Here is a 17,367-nt window from a genome sequence, read left to right as displayed (position 1 = left end):
ACCTCCCTGAAAAACAATGCATGCCTACCTAACCTCAAGCAACGCCGTATTGTTGCAAGGCTATGCTTGTATCACAAAATATATCATAACTTTACTCTCAACTGTCCTATCCAACCTACTCATCGTTCTTGAGCCCGCACAAGCCACCACAAGGCCGTTTACCCACCTCCTGCTCGCACCGTGACCCATCTTCATTCCTTCTTCGTCCAAACAGCGCGTGACTGGAACAGTCTTCCCACCAGTACCATCCTTCTTACAAACCCGGACCATTTCAAGAAAGCCATCGAAACTATGTTCTATTAACACCAGGTTGTTAGCCCACCCCTCATGTAAAGCCCTCAAGGGCCCTTGAGGTATCTATAATAAATAAATAAATAAATAAATAAATAAATAAATAAATAAATAAATAAATAAATAAATAAAAATAATTTTCTTTCACTCGGTGATCTATTGCGATTACTATTCCAATTCCACTTCTGTTGCCATTCACTCAACAATCTCTTTCAGTTCTCATTCTATTCCCATTCAGACTCTGTTGTTATTCTGTTTCTATACCTATAGAACCTTCTTTTGTTATATTGTGAATTCCTCCTGATATTCTGTTTCCATTCTATTCTTGTTCTCATTTGCATTCTTAACTACTTAGGCATTCTAACTATTACAATTCATATACGCACGTACAGCCTTTGCCAAAGGTAACCAGGCTGCATGGTTTACTTCTCGTTCAAATAGCAGAGCCCAATTACGGCTTCCTAAAGATCAAAAAGTTCTAGGAAGGTGAGGACAGCTGTTCTCATTACCATACAGAGATTTAGAGCTTGAGTGCAGGCATAATAGCTTCAATACACGACTGAGAAGCAAACCGTCCAGCCTGCTTACTTTTGGCAAAAACTGTACATCCACTACTACAGATTCCATGTACATGGGGATGCTGATGATTAATCTTCTTCACTAATTAAGCACTAAATACAAACTACTAATTAACATTGCTTACAACCTTACACTTACTACTATACTACTAGGACTGTAGCGGTACTACTATCCTTTTTAATCCTCTTCTGCACGCTTTAGTGCGTTTCAGACTGAGGCGACAACGACGCCGGATGGTTTTCGCCGTCATGACACTACTAATGTCATAACATTAAAAATCTGGCCACTTGGTTTTACATCGTATTGCGCTGGGCTGTGTCCTGACCCTTCTTAGTGTGTCTTCCATGCCGCACCTCAGAAGTGGAACAGGTAACCAAAATACTTCTGCACGGGTGCCGTTCACAAAGGCGGAAGTGCAGTCGGAGTGTTCCGCATATTCCTTCAGGACATATATATGCTCTCTGCTTCTGCAGAACAAGACGAAAAAACAAAGTTTGAGGAATGTTTCTTCCGCGCTTTAAACGCGTTAAAACGAAGCACATTTTAAAATTGAGCGCCGCGCAAGTCGACCTTGGGCGGTTCGTTCTTTTTTTTATTTTTTTTGTCTCCGCTCCGTTCGTATGCGTTGCGGCCTGCTTTCAAGTGGGCGCCGCAATCTTCGCGTTTCCACGCGCGGGCTGCATAACCCAATATGCTAGCTCAGCGTTCGCAGCAGCCGTAGTCTATTAAGCTTGGGGCTTTATCACGGCGTGCTCTCGATTTCGTCGAGGGAAAGAATGAAAAGAAAGAACGATAGAAGTAATCGTGAGACCACAGAGAAAGAGAGAGAGAGAATGAAAAAAAAAAGGTAAAAGTTAAGCCTGCGTACGTGTGCGAGCCGCGTGAGCCTTGACTTCTGCACAGTTCTGCCCTCGCTTCGGTGGCTTGCCCGATGCAACTTCACGAGATAGGCTTTCTTTCTTTCTTTCCTTCCTTCTTTCTTTCAGGCTTGTTCTTTTCCTTCATAAGCGCACGCACGGCAGGCGTCCTTGTGCCGTGCCCTATCTCTAGTGCTGCGAGCCGTCGGTGTTTGCGGATGTGAGCCGTATTTCCGCACAATGTGCTGGAGCAGACCTCCACGCTTATCTGGGAGGTCTTCCTTTATTCTTCGATTTTTTTTTCTTCTATCTATCTCTGGCTGCTTTCCGCAGAGGCCCGGCTCCCCTCTCGTTCTTTATCGGGGCTGGGCAGCGCTGCACTGCCTTATACTGCAGCGCGCACCGTTTCGGGCGAGAGCTGGGCCGCTATCTTACATGTGTATTGCGCACCCTTCGATATATACGCGACAGCGTTGTAGAGCTGCTGCGTCGTCCGGCCCAGCAGCTCTCTGAGGCCCGCTGGTTAAGCAGCGTCGCGGTGATGGAACGCAGGAATGAGGGGATCAGAAAATGAGTTTTTGAACCGTAGATGACGAGAGGCTTGTAAATCTGCCGTATAGAAAAGAGCGGAGTTGGAGACGGTGGATCTCCCTGCCGACAGCTGGTGACTCGGAAAGCCACTTTGGGAGTGAATTGCAGCACCTGAAAGCCGACCACTCGCATGTATAGTCGCGGCCGTAATACTGGATACACTCCAACACGAATACCCTTATATAGGGAGTGGGAAGGAAGGAAGCTCTAACCTAACGCACTCCCATTTATAAAAGGGAGTGTACGCTAGAGGAAACCTGACTCCTTTTTTTTACTCCTTTCTGTTCAGAGTGCACACTGATGGTGTCTTCGACTGGTCGCTTTAGATCGCTTTAGAGCGCTCTGAGAGGCGACCGCGCATTCGGCTGGTCGAAACCGACCGCTCTGACTACATTCGGCTGGTTCTTTCTGAGCGCTCGCCTCCAGCTCAGAGCGCTCTGACGCGCTCCGAGAAAAAAGTCGGAGCGGCTCCGAGATGAGTCCACGTCACAGAGCCACTTCCGCCATTACGGGGAAAGCGGTGCGAGGCGGCTTCGGCGTCCCCTGCGCGTAGGCAGAAGCAAGTGTAGGCTTTTGACGCAGTGGTAGCGTCCTTGTTTTGCGGGTGCAGCGCTGTGTGAGGCAAAATGTCCAAGAGACGCCGGATAACTACGCTAGGAACGCGGTCTGTGTCGCTGTCGCATGACAACAGCGATTCCAGCAGCAGCTCAGACGAGGACGACAGTGCTATCCACAAGACGATGTTCGAAAAATGAGCGTCCATTGGGACGGAAAGCCTGGGTAGCGATCGATACAGCTAAGCGGCGACCGCGATGCAAACTGTGTGCGACCACGTGCGGCTAAAGGTAACCAAGGGACCCTACGTGCGGCTACTGATGACATCAGCAGCGGTGACGCGTAGTCGTTCCGGAAGTTACGTCCCCCTTCTGCCTCCTGCGCTTCCGCTCTGAAAACTCGCTGACCATTCGGCTTGACTATAGTTTCGCTATGCGCTCAGAGCGAGAGCGGCTCCCACTCTGCCAGATCCTAACCGGATCGCGCGAGCGACCAGTCGAAGACACCATGAGAGCGGAGAGTTTTAGGACCCCCTACCCCCACCCCCCTCATGCGCTTCGGGCCCTCCTGGAGAAATAAGCTTTTTCATTCATTCACACGCAGCACATTTGAGTTACGGACTTATCGCAACGCAGGACTCTGACGACTTACTCTCAACTCACCCGCCAAAACTTTGTGGCTTTTAATACAAAGTGCCGCTGTTCATTTCTACATATTTGTAACCTAACCTAACCTAACCTAATCTAGGCGCGACCTTACATTGTAGACTGAGTGAATGCTGTTGGGCAGTATTCACGTCTAGCCAATATTCGTATAATGATTGCTTGTGAAAGCTGGAAAGGCGCAGCGACGGTCTGATACTGCGCTCGCTGTCGGGGAAGAGATGAAGGAGGGAGAGAGAAGCAGTTGCTCTATAGTAGAAGGCTCGGTACTAATTTTGACCACTTCGGGTTCTAAGGTGCGCTGACATCGTACACAGAGTGGTGTCTTCTGCACTTAGACTCCATCGAAATGCTAGCTACCGTCGCTACTCGATCCCGCTACCTAGAGCATAGCAGCAGAACGCCACAAGCACTCGGCCACCGCGGCGGGTGGCGCCTGCGGCGGAAATGTAAATATGCTAAATTGTCAAAGAAGGCGATGCTATAGCGATGCGGCTGGAAATTACGGTCTGTCTTGGCGCGCAGGGAGTTTTGCCTGAGCGCTTGCCTCTCGGCTGACAACAGTGCACTCGTTTGCTATGAGAGTTATACCCCTGTCACACGGGCACTTTCGATCCTCATTGAGCCAATGCTCATCGAACTCAATGCAGATCGACGGTTGTCACACGGCCACTTTCAAGCGCAATCGAGCTCGATCCTGCTTGACTCGATGCCGATTCCCCAAGAGTGCTCGAGGTTCCAAGCACAATCGAAAGTACTCTCGCTCTCATGAAGGTATAAAAATAAACGCAAGTTAACAAAACAAAGCCACAATTGTTGTTGTTGTAATTGATTAAAATGTAAAACAGAACATTTCAGGTACTATGCCTGCTTATATGCAAACATTTGAAAATAATCTCTACACCACGCTCAAAGCTTCGCCGTCAGTGTAAACAAAGATGGCGTCCTCTTGCTCGGCGCGAAACTGTGGAGCGAGCGCGAGACAGCCGCTCTCATCGACTGCTGACAGTACCGCCTAAATGATTTGCGGCGCCAGAAGAGAAACGCCGCAGTCTATGCAGAAATCGCGGAGGCGTTGCGGACCCTCGGGTTCCATCGCACAGCAGCAGAGGTGCGCCACAAGTTTAAAAACCTGACGCAGATACGCAGATTACACTGTACGCAGATGTACCGATTTGGCTACGGATTTGGCTGCCGCTGCCCCTACTGCACAGTGTTGCCGGACATCGCCATGTTATGACTGTCGGAGGAACATTTGGCGCCACCTATCACACATGAGGGAAAATTCTCAATGAGCGTTGAAAATGCCCATGTAGCACCGGATGTTTCGAGCGTGCTCGAAAATCTCGATGGAGATCGAGTTCAATGAGGATCGAAAGTGCCTGTGTGACAGGGCTATAAGGCCGTCCACTTTCCGGTTACTCGTCCAAGTTTGAGATGGCGATGGTCTGTGTTGCCCCTTCACTGTGCCACTGTGTGAGCGAACTTGCTCGTGACTTGGAGAGATGCACTACTCACTCCGACGGAGTCGCGTCGTGGATTTCTGCTCGAACAGGCCGGCTATAGCTCCACACTGAACGGCTGATAGCGCGCGACGGCAACGACACCTTTCGGTAAACCTCACATGCTTCTACATCTGTTCCCAAGCAGCAACGGATAATTGGTCCGATATCGGAAAGGGATGGTTTAGCACTGGCCCTTTGTGGGGCAAATGTTTGCCAATACATTTCCAATATTGGTCCGTTCACCTGTGTTGCTTAGATTGTTCGCACTACCGAAACGGAGAGAAGTGGCGGCAGCTTACACACGCGAGGCGCTCGCGAACTAACTCCACCATGGCGTGCGAGGCTGGGGAATGATCGGAAACCGGTTGTGGTATATACGTGTATGTGGTGTTTAACATATCAAGCCTTCATATGGGCTACCCGAGACGACGCATTGGAGCGCTTCGGACTAATTTCGACCACTTGATGTTCTTTAAAGTCCACTGGATACTGCGCAGCACGAGATGTTTTTGCGTGCAGCCGCAGCGGTTGAGATTCGACCCGGCGACAATTCCGCTCAGCAGCCGAACGTTTAATCCACTGACCCACCGCGGTCGGTGTGAACAGCGTGCAGTTATGGGAGGCAGCCTCGGCTAAGCGGTAAAAGAGAAGACATGGAGGACACCTAACTGGCATTAGCTGTGATAAGGCATGAGAACCTCGTTGTGAGCGGCCATGAGCGACTGCACATATCATACAAGTGGAACGGGGGTCTACCTCTCCCCACCTTGCCCCTGCAAAGCGTGGGAGGTTGCTAGTCGCAGTTGCCTCTTGCCACCTGCCAAGGTGCCACCTTAAGGTGGCTTAAGGTGGCACCTTGGCAACACCGGTGGCGGGTGCGGGACGTGTGCGCTCTTATGCTATCGCACAAAAATAGGGTGGTTCGGTAGACATACACCAGTCAAGTTTCGCGCTGAGTATTGCTTTCTTGTCAATATAGTATATGTATACATGCGCTGTATTACACAGTTTAGTTCAGAGAGAGCTGGATTGTTTTCTAGCTGCAAGTAACCTTGTCTCGCCTCCTCGTTCAGGCTTTGCATTTGCTGCAAGCAGTGTTACAGTCGACTCTATCATGGGGCGATAAGCAGGAGGCCGAGGTTGATGTTATCTTGCTTTTATTTTTTCCGAGAATGCGCACCAAGATAGCTTGGAAAGTGGAGGGAGCTAGTGGATTACCGCCAGTCGAAGTGCGAGATAATGGTGGGCAGCTCCCTTTCAGATTCAGAAGCTGTGCAGTGCGCCGAGGTTTGTTTGAACTAAGTAGTTTCGCTTATCACGACACTCTTTAGAATAGTGACTACAGCATACGTCACTGGTGGTGAAACGGTGACGATGTGGAAAAAAAAAAGAAGCAAGAATATAGCATACGAGTAGGTATTTGTGCTGAGTAATGCGCTGGAAAGGATGCCTCTCCGCTGGCCATTAAGAGAGTGAAAGCGCAGCACTCTTCCCGTTGAAGGCAACGTCTAATTTGGAAACACAGCGTTAGGAAAGATAAACGGAGTGATTGTTACGGTCGGGGATGGAAAAGCTCATTTTGTATAACAGCCGCAGTGTTTGCCGGGAAGTGTCGAAATGCGTAAGACTAGTTGTAACACTGACACTGTGCTAGTGCCTAGAGCTCCATAGCGCACCCCGAACGAAAAAAAAGAAACGAACATTCGGGGCCACTGTACTTAAGGTCGTCACTCTGATTGGTCCGGAACTTGCATGTTGTTAGCCTGGCACACCATTTGCGACATTTACGTAACCTGCCCAGAGCTGCTTAAAACAATAATGTGGGGAAAGAAAAGTGCACAACGGCTACGTAGTTCACTTCGTAATTGACAGGAGGCGCCAGCACCTCCTAATCCCCACAGACTTGCCGCAGATCGAACCCAGATTTTGTTTCCAGGTTTCTTGTGGGCTGAAGACTGTCAACGATGTGGCCAACATGCCACTCTATGCCACATACTCTGGACTTCTCCGCGAGGTTTGTAGCTCTCGAATCCAGACCAGTGGCCGCATTGCTCAGGTCCGACTCGGACACACAGATCCGGGTTGTGACAAGAGCCCTAGAAGTCGCCGAACGCCACGGGCTCATGGCCACTTGATGGGGATATAACCCCACACCATCTGCTACATCTGTCGAAGAAAACAAAGGTTCTCCTCCTGCTCCTCCTGAGCTGAAGACTCCGCCTGCTTTGCTTCAACCACCTTCTTCTAACCCCCTCCCCCCGCCCTCTTTCTTTCTGCAGAGTTACATGGATGCGAGCTGTCTTTAGAGAGAGAGAGAGAAAACATAAGGCTTCCTTTGACGCGTCGCCATTTTTCACGCACTTAGCGCGTATGCCTATCTTCCTATGTGTTTTATCGGCGTCTTTTATCTACGAGGCAAATTTCGTCCCTCTCATGTTTGCGCAATAAGCTACCTTTGGGCACGTAGCACTTCAGGATAGGGCCCGCGAGATAAAGCACTCTACGGTGTGGCTCAACACAGAGGTGCGTGATACGGTAGGACTGGCTACATTTGCAGCGATGTTGTGGAATTGTTAGGCAGGGCGACACGATCTTGCTATTCACCGCCTGCTTACAGGAGGTGTTCAGAGACCTTGACTGGTACTTCAGAAGTGTTAATTGTTGGTCAAATGTTTAGGGGAATCCCCCAAGGTGGAGTAGATTTGCAATTCTAATTTGTAACCAGAAAGATGTATAGCCTTCCTTTGTAGCCGTATGGCTGTGCTTGGGTAGATGCCAATGAGTAATTACTCCCTTATGGTTAATTGTTGGGCTAGTTGGCACTGTAGTTGGGACATATTCGTAGACAACAGCGCAACGGCTCTAGGCCAAAAAAGAACACAGAAGGCACAGAAAGAACACAGAAGGTCCTTTCCTTCTGTGTTCTTCTTTGGCCTAGAGCCGTTGCACTGTTGTCTACGAATATGTCCCAACTTGATTGGTGCAGCTGGGGAAAATAGTTAGTCGAGAACACGTTAGTAACCTGCGATTCACGGATGACATTGCCTTGCCATGTAAACCAGGGGACGAATTCCAAAGCATGGTCGACCTAGGCAGGCGAAGCTGAACGGGTTATAAAAATTAATATCCTGAAGACTAAAGTAATATTCAACAGCCTCGGAAGGGAACAGCAGTTCACGATTGGTAGCGAGCCGCTAGAGGCGGGTAAACGAATACATCTACTTGCGCCAGGTAGTGACCGAAGATCCAGACCACGAGGGGGAAATAACTAGAAGAATGGGGTGGAGCGCATTTGGCAGCCTACCCTTCGGTCATGGATCTGAACTTAACAGTACCCCTCACGCCAAGGTATATAAGGCTTCATCTTACCGGTACTCGCGAGTTAATGACACCGTAGTAGAAATCAAGAAGAAATGGATATGGGCAGGGCATGTCCCGATGGGCATTGGATCTCCTTTGGACATCCTACGGACGTCTTGAACGTCCTTAGGACGTCCGAAGGAGTTCAGTGCCCACTGGGACGTAATGCGAAGACAAGATAGTCGATGGTCGTCAGAGGTAAAAGACTGCCTGCCAAAACAAGGCAAGCATAGCAGGGGGGGGGGGGGGGGGGCAGAAAGTTAGGTGGCGGATGAAATTATCAGACAGCGAGAAACAAAGGACGGAAAGGCAGGGAGGTTTACCAGGCGATGCCCAGATAGGCTACCCTACACGTGGGGAGGGGGAACAAAGGGAGAAAAAAGGAAAAGAAGGAGCGGCAACGAACAGAGGGCGCACACTTGAAGCTTAAAGTTTATAGTCTGTAACTCAACCCCAGGTCCCTTTACAAACTTCAGAAGCGCCTTTACCGCTGTCCTTTGTGATGAAAGTTTTGCACAAGGCTCCAGAATCTTGGTTTCTGTAAGAGGGCGAGAGTCCAAGCGGTGCAGGGTAGCAGTCAGGAAGGCACACTCTCGCTCAAACGAGGGCAGCCACAGAGTGGGTGCCCGATCATTTCATCGCATCAGAATCGGTGATGATAAACTTCGTTAAGAATATAGAAAAAAATAAGGGCAGGCATAATTTTTTGTGTACATGTTATTATTCTTGGAAGTTCATGGGAGCAGCATTGAGTTGAGTTGTTATAGCTGCGACGGGGGTTAAACCTGCAATTATTCTCCCTGCAAATACTACATCGTAGCGACACTTAAGTATTGATTGCAGGATTTAAGTGTCGAAAAATATTTAAGTGTCACAATATTTAAGGGCAGAAACGTGGAGGCTAACGAAAAGAGTTCAGCTTAAGTTAAGAACAACGCAGTGTGTCATGGAAAGAAAAATGATAAGTGTAACGTTAAGAGATCGGAAGCGGGCAGAGTGGGTGAGGGAGAAAACGCGGGTTAATGACATCCTAGTCGAAATCAAGAGGAAGAAATGGGCTAAGGCAGGACATGTAATGCGAAGGCAAGATTAACTGCTGGTCCTTAAGGGTAACAGACTGAATTGCAATAGAAGGCAAGCGTAGCAGGGGGCGGCAAAAGGTTAGGTGGGCGGATGAGATTAAGAGGTTTGCAGGCAAAGGGTGGATGCAGCGGGCAAAGGGCAGGGCTAATTAGAGAGACATGGGAGAGGCCTTTGCAGTGGGTGTAGTAAGGCTCATGATGATGATTATGGTGATGATAATGATGAAGATTTTTGGCACTGATCTGAGACCTTGCACAACTACAGTGGCAGGTACAAAAACATCAAAATAGTAATAAATCGCTGCTGTCCCCACTTTGAGTCCACATCAGCGTCCTGAAGGAGAGTCCAGATCAGCGTCCTTAAGGAATTTCAGGAGGCGGGAAGATTACTTCCTGTATGTCCGGCTTCCGCGCGGGAATCTCGAGGGACGTGCGCATGGACACATCTCTCCGCGTAGTAATCTGGGCAGTAAATAAGGCAGTGATCTAAATTCCCGCGCACAGCAAAATGATGTACACAGCGATGACGTTGCCACACCCGGGTTATACATCCCCAATGCAGCGCGGGCAGAGCCCGTGCGAATGCAGTGCAGTAGAGTGGCTTGAGTGTAAAGCGAAGCAGATATGTGACTATCGATTGAGACAAAAGTGCTTTCTTATAAAGGGTGTTTCAAGCTACACTTTACACAATCTTTAAAAACAGCCTTTTCGAGTTCGAAGACCGCTTTTTTCCGCATAGCACTGTCAGCGGTGTAGTGCATCAGAATACAGCTATGGCGTGATAATACCAGGCTGGTTAAGTAATATTGAATAGTTAGCTTTTAACCGTTACGGTTAAACTCCTTAATTACTTAGAGGCGTGTAGCCCGCTGTATGTGATATCCAGATCAGTTTTTAGAATTAAACTCGGTTGCCCTCCTCACTGTGGTCCAACAAATTCTGACTATTTCGACGAGTTACGTGCACTGGAGAGGTCGCTTTTCCTGCAAGCTTCTCGTAAGCGCTTGTATTTTGGTGCGATGTAGCCAGAATTTGTAGAGCCACAGCGCCAAGGGTATTCACGTTTTAAAAATACTGATACGGATATTACTTATGGGTCGCTACACGCCTCTCAATAAATATGGAGCCTAACAGTAATAGTTAAAAAGCTAACTATTCAATATCAGTAAACCATTCTGCTAACCATCCCCTCAATAATGCCTGCAGGGCCATGGGGGTATTTGAAATAAATAAATAAATAAATAAATAAATAAATAAATAAATAAATAAATAAATAAATATGAAATTAAGCACAATAAAAAATAGTTAGCACGTCTTAGCTCTATTCTGATGTGCTACACCAATGACAATTCTGTGGCGAAAAAAGTGCTGTTCTAACTCAAAAAGCCTATCGTTAAAAATTGCCTTAAGTCTTAGGCGAAACACCCTGTATATGAGAGAAGTCACTGTGTGTTCTGTTATGTCGACAGAGTTGACTTAATGTGAAGTAATTAAAGTATATAATCAACAGACGTGAATTGCTGTGATAGCTGGCTCTGTCATCGGCATATTATTACATAGTTGATTACATAAATATAAGTTGACTACGGAGACATCTAGCACTGTTCATCGTAGGTTTGTATACAAAAATGGTCTCATGTTTCCAAGGCTAGCATTGAAAATCATTTTTGCCTGAAAAACAAATACCAAAGATAGAATTCTCCCTGTCGTTTTAGTGGACGAAACTTCAACATCCGGAGTATAAAGGATGCGGTTCTAGAAGTGTGCGAAGTCCTCAGGTGCCGAGTCAAACTTTGCGCTAAAAACGAAAGTCTCTATGGAGTTAAGTTTCTCCGACGATGCATTAAAAACAGAGAAAGGCGTCTGCGAAAGTTATTTGGCTGCACTCTTCCCAAATTTCTGCAGTGCGCCATTACGTCAGTCACTTTCTTGCAAGTTCGGGCGGTCTGGAGCACTTTTTGCAGCGGAAAGGTAAGCGCCTTTATAAGCTTGACGACCGAGAGAAAACTCACAAAAAACGACACTGCGACGGGAGTTCCAGAGTCTTAATCGGGGAAAGAGGAAAGTCGTGGGATGAAAAAGTAAAAATAACAAAACGAGCGTGGTTTCGAAACGGGAACTAGAAAGAAAGGGAAAGCAGTAGAAATCTCCTAGAATGAAATGCAGCCAGATGTACTTGGAGCAGTGGGTAATCTCCAGGTTTCTGCCGACTCGGCTGGAATATTCTCTTCCCCTTTTATTCCTGGGGAAGTCGCCGAAAGAGGGACTGAGATGTGAAGAGCCGGAGCAGACCCGCAGCCGCTCACCGGCACAAAGCGGAGACGAGTTTTGCTGGGAGAAAATAAAATACAAGAAAGGGTAGCGGCAGGAGCGTTCGACCAGGAAGTGCACGCGCGTGTGTGTGGCCGCGTACGCGAGGGAAAGAGGAAGAAAAAAAAAGTAAAAGGAAGCCATCAAAATGAGGGAGTCCGGCGGCGAGTCTAAGACTAGGCAGTGCAGTTTGAGGAAGAGATAAAGCTGGCTGCTATCCGAGAACCGGCTGTAAACGAGAAAAAAAGAGAGGGAGAGAGGAGAGTGGGAGAAAACGTTGCGGGACAAAGAGCGAAAAAAATAAGGACCGTAGGGAGCAGAAAAAGGGGAGAAGAGGGGATTGGAGCGCGACGCTGTTTTCTCGCCTTCCGAACCTTACGCAACGCATTCTTCTCTTTTTCTTTTCCCTGCTATCTCCTTCATTGTTTCCCTGTTCTGCAATGTCTGACAGCCGCCTGTCCCCTTTTCCCTTTTCCTCTCCCTTCTGCGCAGGAATGCGTGCCTTTTCCCCCTTCCTCTTTATCCCCTCGGATCAAGCTTTGCGTGTGCCTCGTCGGTGTGTGTGCGTGTGGGAGCTAGGCGGGGGACTGTCGCGCGTGGGTATGCAGTGAAACCCGTGGATATCAAGCGCTCTGCAGCTTCCCCTCGGCTCGGTCTCCCCTCTGTGCTGCGCATGCGCTGTTGTCGGCGCAGCACGGCGTGAGGCGTGCGCTTGTCTCCGTACTGCACCACTTACGCGGGACGAACAAAAGTGCTGAATCCTGCGCGGCTTGCGGCGAGATTGACCGTGCACGAGGCAGGAAGAGAAGTGGAGAGAGCCCTGGATATACAGGGACTATAATGTGTAGAGTGCTCCGTGCTGCCAGAGCTGCTGAAGTAAGGAGGAACAGGAAGGATCTGGCAGGAGCGCCTGGCTCTTGTCGTGGGAAGATTGCTCTGCGTCGATGCGCTACCTTGATGGGCACGCTGAAAAAAAAATAAGCAGAAAGGAGGACCTTGTTTGTGGTCAGAAGTGTGGCCGTAAACTCAGTTTGAGCGAAAATACAAGAACAACTCGTGAAAGAATGCACAGGATATCCACATGTCTGCGGAATGGGATGCAGTTTCTGAACCGTGCACGATGACGAATCGCACTCAGCGTATAAAGCTCTTAATAATAAACATAATTGGTTTTAGGGGGAAAGGAAATGGAGCAGTATCTGTCTCATATATCGTTGGACACCTGAACCGCGCCGTAAGGGAAGGGATAAAGGAGGGAGTGAAAGAAGAAAGGAAGGAAGAGGTGCCGTCGTGGAGGGCTCCGGAATAATTTCGACCACCTGGGGCCGCGGTGGCCTCAGTGGTTAGGGCGCTCGACTACTGATCCGGAGTTTCCCGGGTTCGAACCCGACCGCAGCGGCTGCGTTTTTATGGAGGAAAAACGCTAAGGCGCCCGTGTGCTGTGCGATGTCAGTGCACGTTAAAGATCCCCAGGTGGTCGAAATTATTCCGGAGCCCTCCACTACGGCACCTTTCTCTTCCTTTCTTCTTTCACTCCCTCCTTTATCCCTTCCCTTACGGCGCGGATCAGGTGTCCAAAGATATATGAGACAGATACTGCGCCATTCCTTTCCCCCAAAACCAATTATTATTATTATTATTATTATCTTTAACGTGCACTGACATCGCACAGCACACGGGCGCCTTAGCGTTTCGCCTCCGTCGAAACGCGGCCGCCGCGGTCGTGTTCGGTCCCGGGTACTCTGGATCAGTAGCCGAGCGCCCTAACAACTGAGCCACCGCGGCGGGTCTGGATAATGCCGCTGAAACACGAATGCCACGGAGACGCCCACTCCGCTCACTGTACAACAGCGGCATGCGAATTATAGAGCAACCCCCAGAAGAATGGCGAGAAGGCAGTGTGTTATGGAGAACAAATGACGCAAGAGGTAGCAATTAATTTCGTGCACATATTCCTCAGTAGAAAGCGGCCGGTTATTTAAGTGTACTGTGAAAGTATTTAACCGCAGCCCAAAATTTAGAGTGCAGAGCGATACAGGAAAAGAATAGATACTCATCGCTTAGCGCTAAAGGTTGAGAAATAAGCCCTTGAAGAAAAGATCGAGTGGGCCCCCGGAACGTTGTGCTGCTAATAAATATTTCATATCTGCAGCAATTCTGGACAAAAGCATTTTTGAGGTGGAAACCGTTTATGAACGAAGTTTTTTCATAGAATGTAAGACTTCACTATAGCAATCAATGTATCCGAAGATCATCCGACTACAGCCTTGTATATTTTTTTTTTCTATTCACGTTTTTGATATCGTCAAAAGCGTTCCCTATTGATTTTCTGTGCAGTCTTTACTGTTCGATTCGATGCTGGAAACACTATAAAATAAATATTTTGCTACATATCACAATAATGTATCATTACCTCCAATATTTTCCCCCGAGAAAGCTGGACTTGTGTCGGTGCCGGTATTTCTCAACGTTAATATTTCAACCGAACCAGACGGTCGTCCGTCGAAGATGTTCCTGTTCAAATCTATTTACGGTGATGTAAGTTACCGCGCAGTGCTCAAGAGAACGGAATTTTTGAAAGACAAATTCAATGCAGGCTATCTAATTAATTCCAGTGCACAAAAAGCTCCAATGCGTGCGCCCAAAACCCAACCGACTTTCCGCGCCGCGCCCGCGCGAAAAAAACCGTCCCCCATTCGACACAGAGCGTCGGTCTGTACATATATTAAAAAAAATGGGGGTGGGGGGGGGGGGGGGGGGGGAATTCAGCGGAGGCACGCCGACACAAGGTGGCGAGAACTTTCTTCGGCGCCGCATACAATGTATCGATCCGATAAAGGGAGACCCGCGCTGGTTTCACTATGTGGCACTAGATGGCGCTGTGTCCTTACCCGTCTTCGGAGCGAGGTTCAAACCCGTTCTATTCGGCGGCTCCGGCCGGATGAGGGTTCGGACCGCCAGTGCGCGAACTGGCCACAAGGTGGCGGTAGTGGCCAGCGCCTTTGTAGCATCTTGTGATCCAATGGTTACTGAATAGCTTTGGCAGTGCATATATGGTGCATGACGAGAACAGTTGGAATGACGTTGATGGCATTAAGGCAATGAGCGATGGAATAAGCGCTGTAAATGAGTGGCTTCGTGGTTTCAGCTTTACTGACCACAATAAATAAAGTAATCAAATCAAATCAAGTTTATTTCGTATTTACAGTACATGGTTTATGGGGTATATACATCACGAGGCCCAAAGTCGAGACTGCAAATAGGGCCAAATGCGACATTCATGGTCTTTGTTTTTTTTTCTTTTTCGATCATGTATCGCCTCTTCTCTCAATCGTATGTATCATATCGTAGGACTATAGTTGCTCCCTTCTAAATTTCAGCAAGAAAAGAGCACGTCTTCATCCAACGATGCCTGGAAACACTGGCGTAAGAGAGTTGGGAATGAATAGAAAATAATTGCTGCCAAGCTAATTATGGTATTTAGTGGTGCTCTGGGGAGCCAGTATGGTCCCATCGTGGTCCATCTTATTGATCGACGTACAAGCAGGGTAGGAGCTTCCTATGCCTTGCAGATTTTAGTCGGTTCACCGGTGAACAGATGGACGTTTAGGACGCTCTTAACCAGTGGAATCTCCCAAGCCGCCCTCATGACGTTTCGGGCATGCAACGCGTACACCGCAATAGCGACGTCGTCATAGTTCCTGGGGGAATATTGCGGCCAAAGTGCAGTACGTTAATGCTGCAACTATATGATTCCCAAACAAGCACATTCGTGATGCCCATGCTAAGAGCATTTCAGTGAGCTGCGCTGACCCCCAATGAGTCTAGAAGTACGGGGTTGGACAAAAGTTTGCAGGCCACGGGGTCTGCTTTGCAGCGGTATATCGTGGCAATTAGATGCCGATAAAGCTATCAATATTCTGAGACGTTAGAACGACACTTCTTGTACCCTCTTCAGACATTTTGAACTTCGCGCATGTCGTAATTGCCTGACATATACTGCTTAACGGAATAATGGCGCAGATCAAGTGACAGGACAGCAAGAGAGTACAAACACACACATGGCGCTTGTGTGTGTTTGTACTCTCTTGCTGTCCTGTCACTTGATCTGCGCCATTATTCCGTTAAGCATGTCTGACCAACTTGCCCAATCCTTTACGCTTCTTAAACTGACATATACTGCTCTTTAAAAAGTAGACCCCGTGGCCCGGGAACTTTTGACCGACCCTGTACCAGGTGACTTGCTTCGAGACGTAGCCACCATGCTTGTATATCACCGTGGCGATGTCGAGACGGTTTCCGACCGCTCTATAGACCTCAGGTTTCATCAGGACTGTCGTCGCGACTGTCCTGGCACCACCTCCTCCCACGTGTCTGGTCGCACATGCGCACCTTTTTGAATCTAGACACGCATTATGCAGCCAGGTGTGCCAAAATTCGCTCCGAAGATCACTTTAATCCCGGCCTCGTTGACCGGCGATGCTTTCATCCCGCAAAGTTGTCCTCTCTCCTTCCTTCCCCTTGTCGGCGGGTTATTACGTATTCATGTATGCCAGCTTCTCTGTACATGGCGTTCGATGAAAGAATCGTCCAACAGGAGCTCGAGACTGTGGTGCTAGGGCCCACGGCTTGGCCCGTGAAGGGAGCCAAGGGTATCGCGCTGCGCTCAGGACTCGCTCTGCATAACGCGGGCGACGCCACCACGGTGCACTGCATTACGCGGAGCGAGGTTCGCGAGTCTTACGCAACGCTTCACGCGTTGCGAAAGTCCCCCCCCCCCCCCCCCCCCCCCCCCCCCCCCCCCCCCCCCCCCCCCATTCTTTGATAATCGCGAGCAGAAGCGAAGCTTTATTATAGATAAAAAGAGCCCCCTCATTGTGTAGTCGGTCGAACTGTTCGATCATCCATTTTTTTCGTTCATTTTTGTTCGCTGGAGCTCCCTTTTGTCGCGCGTCGCTGTTTCTCACACGCGAGGGGCCAGCAGTAGTTCGAGAGTAATATACTGAGCTGAACGCTGTTGTGAATCGGCTTCGATCAATCCCCGCATATAAGACCCCCGTATGTCGCCCGTCTCTGCTCGAGCGGTCGGGTGGAAGGGGTTGAGGGAGAGGAGGTAATTTGGCCCACACGTCGTAGCGAGCGCTTTCAAAAGTACGCACCACATACACGGGGCCACGGCAGGCATTGAAACGGTTGCGGACGACTGCCTCATTACATATTCATGACGATCAAATCTCCCCGCTATCCCCCCTTACCCTGTTTCGGCAGTCTCCGTGTGCTTCCAGTAAAAGTATAATATATATATATATATATATATATATATATATATATATATATATATATATATATATATATATATATATATATATATATATATATATATATATATATATATATATATATATATATATATATATATATATACACCTGCTGACCCCCTTTCGCACACTTTATTGTTTTTTTAATTTACAACGTTCGAAATGGCACTGTTCCAGATGTGTGCAACGTTTCAGGCTGTGCAATAATTCGGGTATGTATACACTCTAAACAGACAGTATCAAAAAATGGGAGTAAG

Source organism: Amblyomma americanum, chromosome 5 (genome assembly GCF_052857255.1).
Source record: "Amblyomma americanum isolate KBUSLIRL-KWMA chromosome 5, ASM5285725v1, whole genome shotgun sequence".
Taxonomy (NCBI): domain Eukaryota; kingdom Metazoa; phylum Arthropoda; class Arachnida; order Ixodida; family Ixodidae; genus Amblyomma; species Amblyomma americanum.
Note: the sequence above shows the minus strand (reverse complement) of the source record.